At 38.0% G+C, this 13,636-nt stretch overlaps 1 protein-coding gene across 26 annotated transcripts in view; it reads left to right on the forward strand.

Annotated features, from left to right (window-relative positions):
• Positions 1-13,636, forward strand: part of LOC137487924 (uncharacterized) — a 410,987-nt gene that overhangs the window by 132,951 nt on the left and 264,400 nt on the right. The window lies entirely within an intron of this gene.

Consider the following 13,636-nt stretch of genomic DNA (forward strand, 5'->3'; position numbering starts at 1 on the left):
CTCCAGAAATGTATATAGGACTACGTTTTCAGAATGAGCCTATGTCGAATAAAACTACTTCCTGGGACATATTTGGCGTATTCCAAAAATGTATATAGGGGTACATTTTCAGAATGATCCTGGGCTGGTTTTCTTTCTCTGCTCACTGCAGCAAAATTAACCATTTTAAACTTAGAATATACACATTGACAGGTTCATCAATGTGTATTACAAGCTGAACATTTACATAAATATATTACATTTATATTTTTATGATCACTCACAGTTTTAGTTTAGCATTCTTTTTACTTTTTATTTTATAGTATGGATTTTAGTACACATTTTTACTTTATGTCTCAGAACTGCAACATTGTCCAGGCATTTCACAGCTTGACTTTAAAGCGTACCATGTGAATTTACAAAGTTTACAAAATACATTTCACAAAGTGTCTTTAAAACCTGTATAAACTGTTAATATTGTATATTTGTGACTTAATACGTCAATGAGAGACCCAAGTGATCTTATAAGGCAGTTTTACGTTCTTATTTTAAACTTTCACACAGTTTTTATTATTTTTGTAAACACCTTCTACACCTGTTTTATTTGCTTAAAGGCATTTTCAGCAATATATTTATTCTCAGTTCGCTGCAGCCAAGCCAAATTAACCTTCATAGGCCTGTTTAGGGTGTACATGTTGTCAGGTACAGTGCGTGACTGTGCAACAGCAGCCTTTTGTTGAATTATACTGGCATTCACATGTGAGGGTTGTTGTCGGTGGGAGGGTGAGATTTGGGGGTGTTGGAGCTGGTGAGTGTGGATCTGACAGGAGGCTGGATGGGAGAGAGAGCCTGAGGGGGGCTTGGCAGGGGGCCTGGCGCTGACCCAATATGGGCCCGCTGGTCTTTGATGCTCCGGGGCTTCCAGGGCAGCTGGGGGTGCGAGTGGGGGGAGAGTGAAACATGCAGGGGGGGAAAAAAAGGTTACCTGTGGATCTGCCGACCTTCAGCGCGGAGCGGGGAGAGGAAGCTTTGAAGTGAAGCCAGGTTGAAGAGCAGCATCGATCGCCAGGGAGCAGAAAGAGAAGGAGAGCCAGGGAGATGTAGATATTGAGGATGGCATGAGAAATACAGGGGAGGGAAGGAGGAATATGAAAGAAGAGTGGCGAGGGCAAGACCACGAGTCAGCGCTGTAAAATAGAAGGCATATTTAGCTCTTCACTGGTATGTCGGGATGTATTTTAGCACACAGGATGGATATATGTGTTAGATTTGGTTGTTTTGGGCATTTTAGTCCTTGATTGAACGCTGCAAAGGTGATTGTGATGGAGAAAATGAAAAAGGAACTGGAATTAGGGCTGCACAATATATCGTTTCTGCATCGATATCTCAATGTGTGCATCCGCAACAGTCACATCACAAGATATGCATGATATTTGAGTTGACTTTGCAGTGTATTTTTTACTTTTAAATACACAAAAATGTAAAGCATTTACTGTTTATTTCACTTTTATCTTTGCTTCTTTGCGTTTATCTATGCTTGTAGTTTGTTTATTACATTTTATGCATAATTCCTGCCCTACAGAATCATCCCAATCAATCAAAACGAACACATTTGATAACACTTTAGGGACCAATTCTCACTATTAACTCGTTGATTGTTAGCTTGCATGTTATTGGGATATTGGCTGCTTATTAGTACTTATAATCTACATATTCTGCATGATGTTATTCCTTATCCTCAACCCAATTCTTAATCTGCCTTAATATATATTAATAAGGAGAAAATTTGAAGTTTATTGAAGGAAAAAGTCAGATTTAATGGTTTGCTAATAGCGAGAATTGAGCCTTGAAATAAAGTGTGACTATATAAATTCTTTCCAAATAGGTCTATTTAATCATTTGGTGAAATTGTATAGATACAGTGTTTTGCAATATAGATTTTTTTTCAATATCCTGCAGCCCTAACTGGAATCATGAAATGTTGTAACTGGAGTCCTAGTTAATCATAACATTGTGATGTCTGTATGGAATATATTGCAATCACTTTGTGTGAGCATTACTTGATGGCAAAGGTAAACTGTGTGAAATGAGACAATTAAATATTTCAATAATCATTGAAATTAGGCGGCATGGTGGCGGAGTGGGTAGCGCTGCTGCCTCACAGCAAGAAGGTCGCTGGATCAAGCCTCAGCTTGGGTCAGTTGGCATTTCTGTGTGGAGTTTGCAGGTTCTTCCCGTGTTCGCATGGGTTTCCTCTGGGTGCTCCATATTCCCCCACAGTCCAAAGACATGTGTTATAGGTGAGTTGGGTAAGCTAAATTGTCCTTAGTGTACTGTATGTGTGTGAATGCAAGAGTGTTTGGATGTTTTCCCAGTGATGGGTTGCAGCTTGAAGGGCATCCGCTGCATTAAACATAACATACCATAAACTTAAAACATAAGTTAGCAGTTCATTCCGCTGTGGCGACCCCTGATTAATAAAGTGACTAAGCCGAAAAAGAAAATGACTGAATGAATGAATGAATACATGACCAAAATTAACTTGTTAGTTTTCACTTGATTTAAAGTAGACATTGAAGACTTTTGCACTGACAAAATAAATTAATATGAACTAACGGGTACTCTTTTGACCCCTTTGCTTATCAAGAATCCTGAAAAAATTAATATAGGCTTATTGGAAATATTTTTTATAGCTTATATATTTGTGAAACCAGAAAAATCCACATAAACGCTTGACAGCAGTTTGACCGGGCAGTATGAAGCCAACAACTTTTGTTCCTTTTCACACTAATGATTTACATGACAGACTTATCAACTAACAAAGGATTATTCCATGCAGTTCGAATATGGTTGCCTATCCTGTCTATCATTATATGGACAATTTTCCTAGTGTGGTCTGTTTGTTCTGTGATGTATTTGGGATGGAGAACGCTCGGGTTTAAGTCAAGTGAAGCACTATTCCACAAAAGAGATTATACCAATGCAAAACTGCATGGTCACAGTGCACTTTTCTCTTAAAGGTTTGCCTTTGGAAGCTTTGTGCTTGGGCTAGAGAAGGGTTTAGCTCAGTGATCCGCTAGGTGATCTTCACAACATGTACAAAAAGGAAGTTGTGATGTACGCAATACTGTTTCTGGGTCCAAACCGCTACTCCTTTGAATTGAGAATATATTAGTTTATGACCACCTTTTTAGTCATATCACACAATAAAGTGAATTTTATTTAGAATCATGGTGTACACAACAGTCTATAAACTTGCTGCATCACAGACAACAAAATTTGAACAATATTAGCATATTAGGCATGGTTATATATATTGCCATTGTGATTTTCAAAAGTAATACATCGCTTTATAAATGTTTATTATTACCATTTGTTGAGTCCGGAAGTCGATTTGGCGTCACACTTAACAAGTGGATAACAAAACGTGTTTAATTTAAAGTAACATTTAATTTGAGATTCACAAAAAATGTACACAGCACCCTCTAATGCATTTGTCATCTGAAACGTGCAATGAAACGTAACTGGAGTAATGTAATTTTACAAAAATAGAGGCTGAGACCTTGCAGGTGGATAGGCATCCGCTGCGTAAAACATATGCTGGATAAGTTGGCGGTTCATTCAGCTGTGGCGACCTCAGATTAATAAAGGGACTAAGCCGAAAAGAAGATGAATGAATGAATAAACAGAAGCTGAGGCACATATTTCCTATGAGCCTGGGTTGCAAATAAGTGTCTCACAGTAAATTAGTTTTAGTTTTTACTCATTTCAGTTTTAGGTTAACCCATAAAAATGAGAAATTACCTTTTTTTATTAAAGTGATCTGTTTTTAATGTGACAAACATCAAGTCAGGTTTGTGGTTTTACTATAATATTGACTACAATTAAAATCATAAATATCTGTAATGGGATTATATGATAGATATTAGTGTAAAGCATTTCCACATGTGAAGATGGAAGGCTCTTCACTTTTGCTCTGGCTTCACCTTTGCGTTGTTGTGGTTTAATGACTCTAATGTATGGCTATAGAGGCAGAATGTCATCTCTTAATGTGCCTGAGCAGATGTTCTTGCGTGTGTGTGTGTGTGTATGTGTGTGTGTGTGTTGGATCTGCTGAGTCCTGGACGTCTGGCTGTGCAGGAGCAGATCAGAGGCTCTCCCTCCTCCTCTCTCTGGCTTCACAGTTCTCTGCACTGGTCCCTGCTGAGATACGACTCCCACCGCACTCCTGCTCCTCTCAGGCTCATAGTCTCCACCCAGACATCATTTCTCCATGGGTACTGAAAACTGCTCTGCTGCAGAGAGAACGAGAAGCTTCAGATGCATGCACTGAGCTTGCGTGTAAAACTGATGGTGGTGAGCTGCTTTTATTTGCGGGTGCAGATGTTACAGTGGTTTGATTGGACATCAAATGATGACTTTACATGGTAATAATATTATGATGTATATCGTGTAGAAGTCATCAAAATAAAAAAACTAAAGCAAAATATGATTCATGTTAACAAGAATTGCAGATGCACTTCAGCATGCAGCATACAGCAGTTTTCATTCATTCATTTTCTTTTCGGCCTAGTCCCTTTATTAAACATGGGTCGCCACAGTTGAATGAACTGCCAACTTATCCAGCATATGTTTTTACACAGCAGATGCCCTTCCAGCTGCAAACCATCACTGAAATCATCCATACACACTCATTCACACACATATACTACTTCCTATTTAGTTTATTCTGTTCACCTAACGTGTTTTTTTTTTTTTTTTGGACTTGTAGGGGAAACCAGAGCACCCAGGGGAAACCCACGCGGACACAGGGAGAACATACAAACTTCACACAGAAATGCCAACTTACCCAGCCGGTGCTCGAACCAACGACCTTCTTGCTGTGAGGCAATTGTGCTACCCACTGCCCAACCGTGCTGCCCATAAGAGCAGTTTTAACTAATTAATTGAACAAATGGGTTATTTTCTTCTATTCAATCACTCACTCCTCACTCACTCACTCACTCACTCACTCACTCACTCAATTACTCACACATAGTGTAGCCTGTGTAAATCATGAATGCATTGTATGATAATATTTATTTATTTTATTCATTCTGAATCATTATAATTACACCACAAAGGCAATTTAAATCATTAGTTTATTTACTTAATACAATTATTTAAAAAAAATTATCATAAATGTTTATTTTTATTTATTAAATTATATATGTACTTTTTTTTAGCTTGTTTGTGCTTCTACTTCATCTTATACATAGCCTTAATGGGGCAATTATTCATTCATTCATTCATTCATTCATTCATTAATTCATCATAAATGCCACTGTAAACCAAAAGGACTTAAGTGAAAGTTTCATTATTTACATTGAAAAAAATACATAATTAACTATTTTTATTTGTGCATTATTATTATTATTATTATTATTATTATTATTATTATTATTATGAGGCGCCACAGTGGGTAGTGTTGTTGCCTCACTGCAAGAAGATGCTGGTTCGAGCCTCGGCTGGGTCAGTTGACATTTCTGCGTGGAATTTGCTTGTTCTCCTGGTGTTGGCGTGGGTTTTCTCCGGGTGCTTTGGTTTACCCCACAGTCCAAAGACATGCGGTGCAGGTGAATTGGGTAAGCTAAATTGTTCATAGTGAATGAGTGTGTAAGGGTGTTTCCCAGTAATGGGTTGCAGCTGCCAACTGGCCCAGCCAGGACTCAAACCAGTAATCTTCTTGCAGTGAGGTGACAGTGCCAACCACTGAGCAACCGTGTCCCTCTCTCTTTTTATTTATTTATTCATTTATTTAGTTATTTATTTATTTACATTATTCACATCACATTGTTTATTACAAATGCCACTGAAAATCAATAGAAAAGTTAAATTGAAAGTTTCATTATTTACATTGCATTTAAATAATTAACTTTAAATTGTGCAATATTATTGTTTTTTAATAATTTAGTTAGTTTGAATCATTGGTGCATTTGTGGAAGTTACATTATTTGCTTTAAATAATTTTATTTTATTCAGGATTTATTGTTAATATTATTATTATTACTAGTTTTAGTTTTACATCATTGCCTGTTTATATCAATAGCACATAAGTGATAATATTTATTTATTTATTACACATGGTGGTCTGTGTAAATCATTAAGACGTCATTTATTTAATTTTCTCATTTAGCATTATTTTCCTCTCTCTTCTGCCCTGTGACCGTATCCTATCTGGGGCCCACCAGTTGGGAATCGCTGTTGTCTACACATAATGACTTCATGAGCATCTGCAGCGGCTCTGACTTCTCACAGTATCTTTTGCTTCATGAGTGTCAATCAAATCGCTTCTAGAGCTGAATGTTTTCATGGCTTTTGGATCTCTGCTGGGATAAATGGCCCATCGTCGGGCTCGTCTCCGCGAGACAGTCTTTCCCCAAATTAAACAGGCACTGAGAGTCTGTGCCAATGAGGAAAAGAGAAAAAAGAGAAGAGAACAAGTGCTTGTAGGGAAAGGGCAATTTCCCAATGTAATCCGAGGAGGTTCATTACTCTTTTTCTCCAGCTCACCTCACCCCTGCTGCCCCCCAACACCATCTCTCTCTCTCTTCCTCTCTTTAAAGCCCCTCCAGCTGTGCGTCTCTCCCTCCACGCTCCAGGCCTCTGCCCATCTCCCTATTCACACCTCCGTCCTGCTCCCTTAATTATGATGTCATCTTTATGGGACTGTCACGGCAGGCTGAGATAAAGAACGAGGCGCTCGGCGGCATGTAAAGCACTGTAGGGTGTCTGGCACAGATGGGCTCGCGGCAAAGAAAAGACTCCATTTTAGACGGACGCTTAATTACTGAGAGAAGGATTGTGAAAGCAGAAACGAGAAAAAAAAGATGGAGAGACAGAAGGGGTGGAAAAGGGGGGGGTTTGGTGGTGGAGTTTTTTTTTTGGCATTTGCACTTATTATTTATTTGCTAAAATGAGAATTATTATATTTATATTACATTTTATATTAAATAGTGCCATTAAAAGCAGCTGAATATTATGCAAACAATACAATAAATTAATACAAAATCTCACAGGGCAGGAGCATAGGAAGAAAAAACCCTTTCACCTATAGATCTGAGACATATTTGAAGTACAACCAACCAGTTTGACTGAGACGAATGCAATCTATGGCTTAGAGTGTATGGATATAACAGTTCTGTAAGGTAATGTGTAACAAGATGTAAAATAAGGCCCTGTTTACACTAATCCGTTTTAATTTTAAAACGCATATATACGTTTTGCTACGGTTACCCCCATCCGTCCACATTACCCTAGAGTTTTAGAGCCCCAAAAGCGGAGTGTTTTGAAAATGCCGAAGAGGCCGTTTTGGTTTTGAAACACTGCTGCTGCATTTTAGTATGGATGTAGGAAAACTGAGACATCTGAAGATAGAGGCGTGGCTGCAGATGTGATTGAGGCTTTTTCCTCAATATTAAGTAGCCTACACAAATTTCAGTCTTGCATCTTTTCCTTGTAAGTTCAGAATTTGCTAGATTGATATGAAAAACAAACTCCCGAGGCCACGGGTAAATCTTCAGGGAACAGTGTAGACTACTTTATAACGTCATTCATATTACCCTCGCTACGCTGTTTTATCTTAACAATAAAATGAAAACATGATATGAGGAACTGCCTATTTTCATTTTGATATTAGCTTAACAGACACCAAAAATGCTGAGGCGTCATGTGACAGTAATATATCTTTATATGACTGTCATCTTCAGTGTATGCTTATTTATAACAAAACGGACCCTATAACATATCTGCCCCCTTACATTTTCTTCAAAAATCTGAAACCCTGCTGAATATCAGTTTTGATATTCAGTATTGGCTATAAAAAAAGTATAACGTACAATAAGTTTATACAATAAAGGAAATAATTGCAATCAATCAGTCAAAGGCGCAGAATCAATGTACATAATTACATAAATTAATATTTACTTATTTTTGCGCTCAGCCAAAACATGTTACCTGAGAACAAGCTAATAGATTCAAAAAACCAAAGTCGTGAATATGTCATTAGATATAGACAAGAAGAATTAAATATCACGTTGAACAAATATAGTGAGATTAGATCCAGTGGTAGATCCTTGATGAACCGTCCGATTTGCGCAGCTCTCAGGTTTGGCGCTCAAAGCACCCGCTGACTGCCTGAAGCTCAGACGTCCACATAAACTGCAGTGCATTCCAGAATGTGTGTGTGGTCACGTGATGTGCGTTTTCAGCAGTAAAATCTTTTCAGAAATGCTAGGTGAAACGTCAGTGTGGACGTGGATCATTTTCCTTCTAAAATGCTGTTTTAAAACTAAAACGTATTAGTGTAAACAGGACCTTAGTCTCCAATGTCCCTAAGTGCAGGGTTTCCCAACCCTGTTCCTGAAGGCACACCAACAGTAAATATTTGAGATTTCACCCTTATCTGAACCATTTATTTCAGGTTTTTGAGTCTCTTTTATTGTTCTGATGATTTGATTTAGGTGTGTTTGAATTGGAAGGGGTTGAAAATGTGTACTGTGTGCCTTCAGGAACAGTGTTGGGAAACTCTGCCCTAGAGTTTGTATGTTTGAAGTTTCCGCTCAAAATAACCCACAAATAATCTTTTATAACTCTTTGAATCTGCCCCTTTTAGGCTTTGATCCAACTGGTGGTTGTCGCTATAAATTCAAATGAGATTTTGCTCTTGTTAAAAGAAGGCAGAGCCACAAATGCCTATGTGTCAGCATAGTGGCAGATTCACAAACAAGACTATGACCTATGCTAATTAGGGAGAGATAGTCACTAATAGGCGGGGCTTTTCCCCCTCTGGTGACATGTTCAAAGGGAGAATATCAATCAAAGTGTGTCTGCAAGCTGTTGTTAAGTGTGATTATAGAAAATAAAATTATTACATTTTTAACATTAGAACATATTCACAGACTGATGCCAAACAACTGTGTTTAAACCCCTTATTATAGAGATTTTTGCATAAAAGACCTCCTTTAAAAGTAAGCATCATAATTTTTATATCCACTCTAAACCTTACTGAGAGCCAACGCACGGATTGTAATATATTGGAGCTTATTAGGTGTAGATTTAGCATGATGGATTTTTAAAATGCCATCCAATATTCTAGCTTGATAGAACTGGTTTAATGACTCAACTGCTGCTAGTTAAGGGACATAATGCTGGGGCTGGCCGTCTTTTGTATGAGTTAATATGTGTTTTCTTTCATGCTGGAGGTTTGAGAGCAGTAGGGTCACTTGTGGAGCCGCTGTGGCTTCTGTAACACCCTGTTAAAGTAATTGATTTTGCATTGAAAAGTTGGCAAGCGAAATCAGGCAAATTGCACTGAAGGTGTAAGCGTGAGATTTTAAGATGTTGTTGGGGGGTTGTGTTGTGGGACGGTTGGTGTTCCTGCCCCAGAGTCGGTCCTATTTAATGGACTGCCGTGAAATCATAATTGCGTGTTTATGAACAAACCAGCTGGCTGTGGCAGAGGGTAATTATTTTCCTCCGTGCTTATGCTCGCCGTTCACGTGTGAGAGTGTGGCTCATTGAAGTTACAAGCTGAAAAATAAAACCTATAGAACATGTTCAGCTCTTGTTGCGAAGGATGTCATTTGTCTCGCTCTTTTAATTGTTAAAGGAATGGTCTGGGTTTGGGAAAAAAATTAAGCATGATCAGCAGACATAATGTTAATGACTATAAAAATTCAATTCAACTTTTCAACCCTTTTCTTTAAAACAACAGCAACAGTGTGAGTTACACTGAGGGACTTCAATTGGAAAAGAAATGTATGTATTGAAATACTGCTTCAATAGTATAGCCACAAGATATAAACAATATTATGTATAGTGGAAAAAAAGAGAAGTTGACTACAGCTTGTAGCTGACATGACGAACGAGCTCATTTCTAACATTTGTAGTCTATTTTGAAGAAAGCTGTCTTTCTAAAATTTGAAAGAATGTTTGATTTTACAAGCTGTTTCAAATCTTGAAACAAAGTTTGCTTTAGCAGGATTTTGTTTGTAATGAAATTACATTAATTTGCTCTTTAATTTAATTTGGTACATAGAAGTCACATTAAAGCCAGGTGTTGTATAACACAACAAATGTCTTACCAACTAAATGTGATGTGTAATCTGTTGGGTAATTCTCATCTCATGTGAGATTCAAAATCGAATGGATTTCTATTGAAATCAGAGGGGAATCATAATTGGTCTAATAGGTCTAATAATCCACAAAGGGGGACTTTCACATATAGCGTCTTTTTTGTGTTCAGTTACGTTATTTCAAATGGAGACGTGCGGGTTCAGCACGCAAATATTCACATGCGGTATGTCACGCCCATGTTTTACAGGCATCGCAAGCTGAAAAAATCGAAACATTTCAGTGTGCCATGAGCGATTCACGAGTCATGTGACAGGAACCAACCAGGCAGCTTCCCACTTTGTATGGAATTACACTTACACAATATTAAAGGTAGACTAATTACCTCATTATAAACAAATCAACAACTGCAGATGCACATCCTCTCTCGGTGATGATCATTACATCACATATCCACCACACGTTCAACTTGACTTCAGTGCACTTGTTCAGCCCAACACAGGCTAGAATTCTCTCACTGAACATAATGAATGAATGAATGAATGAATGAATGAATGAATAAATGAATGAATGAATGAATGAATGAATGAATGAATTAATGAATGAATGAATAAATAAATAAATAAATGAAAAAAAGTGAAGCAATCAAACAAACACCCCTGTGGCATTTAAATGAAGTTGATATTGTAATGCTGGTCTTTAAAGTACTTTAAAACACTTTTAAGTGTTTGTGAATGTTTATTGAATAGTTTAACGGAATGTTTTGTTTTTTTTTAAAACAAATTACCTGTATTTTTCTGGCCCTCTTAAACCGCACAGAGTCTAATGTGGCCCCTTGGAAAAATTAATTGCCCACCCCTAGATTAAGCACTCTCTGGGGTCCTAGTGAGGTTTTACTCAGATTCTGCTTTGTGCACTGCAAAAAAAATATTTTCTAGACAAGCAAAAAAAAAAAAAATTTTTCTTGTTTTCAGAAAATTTTTAAGTCCAAACTAAGTAAGTTTTTATTTAAAAGTAAAATATTCTGTCAATGGGGTAAGCAAAAATGCTGAAAAAGGCTTCTTGGTTTGAGAATTGTTTGATATTTGGACTAGAAACAAGACAAAAACTCCAAGTAAGAAAAGCTTTTTTTACAGTGTGAATTCTCCAAAAAATAAAAAATAAATAAAATAAATAAGATTAATAGCTTTTGAACTTTGCCACAATGAAAACCTAACAGTCCTGTCACATATTTTATTGAGATATTTTAGCTAGAAGGAAAAAAGGTCAATGTCTTTTATCAACAGTTTATTACACAAACTCCCAGGAACATTTGATTCTGCACTAGACGGCGTTGCTAGTTTTGTGTAAAATCTTTGTGTTGGGGTAAACAAATAAGATCTTAAAACTTCATTTGCTTTTCGGCGTAGTCCCTTTATTAATCAGGGGTCGCCACAGTGGTATGAACCGCCAACTTATCCAGCATGTGTTTTATGCAGTGGATGCCTTTCCAGCCCAACACCAGGAAAAACCCATACACTTTTGCATTTACACATATACACTACGACCAATTTAGCATATTCAATTCACCTAGCGCATGTCTTTGGACTGGGGAGGGGAAACCTGGAGCACCCTGAGGAAACCCACATGGGCACGGGGAGAACATGCAAACTCCACACAGAAATCCCAACTGACTTACCTGGGACTCGAACTAGCGAGCTTCTTGCTGTGAGGCGATTGAGCTACCCACTGTGCCACCGTGCTGCCCCTTCTTAAAACTCATAACTCAGTATTTTATATTCAGTTAATTGTACTGTACCATCTCCATTGTCAACACTTTAATTCAATTCAATTCAATTCAATTCAATTTATCTTTATTTTTATAGTGCTTTTGCCATGTAGATTGTGTCAAAGCAGCTTAACATAGAAAATTAAAACTGCTTTCAATTGAATGCTGCCACAAACAGTAGATGTGACCACACCATAAGTCTATAAATCCTTAAACACCGCTATATTAATTTAAACAGCTGTACATACGAAATATCACAGCTTTAACACAGCAATTAAGACACTTTAAAATAATTATGACCTTCGCATTTTTGCTTTTGAATGCGCCAATAATTGGTCCCATTCACTTCCATTGTTAGCATCTCAGCATGGGGGATTTTTGTTAAAATATATAAAACTTTGTAATCAAAATTACACCACAGATTCAGTCAGCTGAGCTTAAGTTTGAATAATTGCCCTATAAACTTTTGAATTCCATCTCTCCAGCTCTATAACCCACTACTTCATTCATACTCCAGTCCCAAACTAATGACTCCCGCCTCATGTATTTACCCCCATTTACCGGTTCCACTTAAATGGCATGTGCAGGGAGTGAAAGGGTTAATTGGAGATCTGGCCCGGGGGTTAGTTCGATGGCTCGCTGCCCTTATCGGCATTGGCGATGACCTGCCGTTGACTAGTCCACCACAGGCTGTCCTGCTGTATTGACGGAGGACCCATCCTCTGGGATTGTCCCCTGACACTGACCCCTGGCTCATATGTGCTCTCCACATCAAGGCTGTCTCCATTCTGAAGACACTGATGGATGTCCGCGGTAGAGGCGTCCTGACCCGCCGCAAGCCCGCTTTCTGCCTGACACCAGCCTGGAGTTATTGGCAGGCCTGTATCGATGGTGCCTTTGACCTGACACTGCTCAGCCCATGCTGTCCTAAATCACAGCAGATCATTACAGATACACCATATGTTGATGCCGACTTGGGGCTTTTGTGCTTCTTCTTATAGACCATTGCTTTGATTGCATATTTGATTTGATGTGCTTGAATGTGGCTGTTGTAATTATAGATGTAGAATCCGTTCAGTTAGTTTGTACTGTTTTAAGATAAGATTCTGTAGCATTATATTAAATAGTGAATTATGTGATCTGTATAGTTTTTGCAATGCAAAGACATTTAACATTTTATTGATATGCATGAAAAGACTAAAAATACCATCTTTAAATATGCAGTTTCACCTTCTTCTATCTCTTATTATTACATTTCAAGAAAAAAATCTGAATTTATTGAGAAATATTTTACAAGATAGGCGACACGGTGGTGCAGTGGATAGTGCTGTCACCTCGCAGCAAGAAGGTTGCTGGTTCGAGCCTCAGCTGGGTCAGTTTCTGTTTAGTTCAGTTGGGCATTTTTGTGCGGAGTTTGCATGTTCTCTCTGCGTTTGGGTGAGTTTCCTCCAGGCGCTCTGGTTTCTCCCACAGTCCAAAGACATGCAGTATGGTGAATTGGGTAGGCTAAATTGTCCGTTGTGAATGAGTGTGTAGGGATGTTTCCCAGAGATGGGTTGCAGCTGGAAGGGTATTCGCTGCGTAAAACAAGTGCTGCATACTGTAAGTTGCTGGTTCATTCATATACTGTAGTATGATCTCTCATTCATCTCTAAGTACACGTCAGAATAAACATTTTGTTTTGTTTCTTCAGGAAATAATGTGTTTTGAAAAACATAATATAAAAAATACTTTCGTATTTTACATAAAAAAAATAGAATGCTAAAGGACACACTG

The sequence above is a fragment of the Danio rerio genome, chromosome 16, assembly GCF_049306965.1.
Source record: "Danio rerio strain Tuebingen ecotype United States chromosome 16, GRCz12tu, whole genome shotgun sequence".
Taxonomy (NCBI): Eukaryota; Metazoa; Chordata; class Actinopteri; order Cypriniformes; family Danionidae; genus Danio; species Danio rerio.